The sequence below is a fragment of the Calidris pugnax genome, unplaced genomic scaffold (genome assembly GCF_001431845.1).
Source record: "Calidris pugnax isolate Ruff unplaced genomic scaffold, ASM143184v1 scaffold256, whole genome shotgun sequence".
In the NCBI taxonomy this organism is placed as follows: domain Eukaryota; kingdom Metazoa; phylum Chordata; class Aves; order Charadriiformes; family Scolopacidae; genus Calidris; species Calidris pugnax.
In genome coordinates, this window is record NW_015091079.1 from 579,349 (window position 1) to 579,779 (window position 431).

Here is a 431-nt window from a genome sequence, read left to right on the forward strand (position 1 = left end):
GCACCACTGGGTCGTGGTTGCCCACAGAATCACAGAATCTTCTAGGTTGGAAGGGACCTTAAAGATCATCTTGTCCAACCATCAACCTAACTGGCAAAAATAGACACCCACACAACAAACAAGGAGCATCATCACTAAACCAGACCTCCCAGCACTACATCAACCCCTCTTTTGAACACCTCCAGGGATGGTGCCTCAACCACCTCCCTGGGCAGCCCATTCCAATGGCTGAGAACCCTTTCAGTGAAAAAATTTTTCCTAATATCCAGCCTGAACCTCCCCTGGCAAAACTTGAGGCCATTTCCTCTCGTCCTGTCACCTGTGACTTGAGAAAAGAGACCAACCCCCATCTCTCTACACCCTCCTTTCAGGGAGTTGTAGAGAGCAATAAGGTCTCCCCTCAGCCTCCTCTTCTCCAGGCTGAATAACCC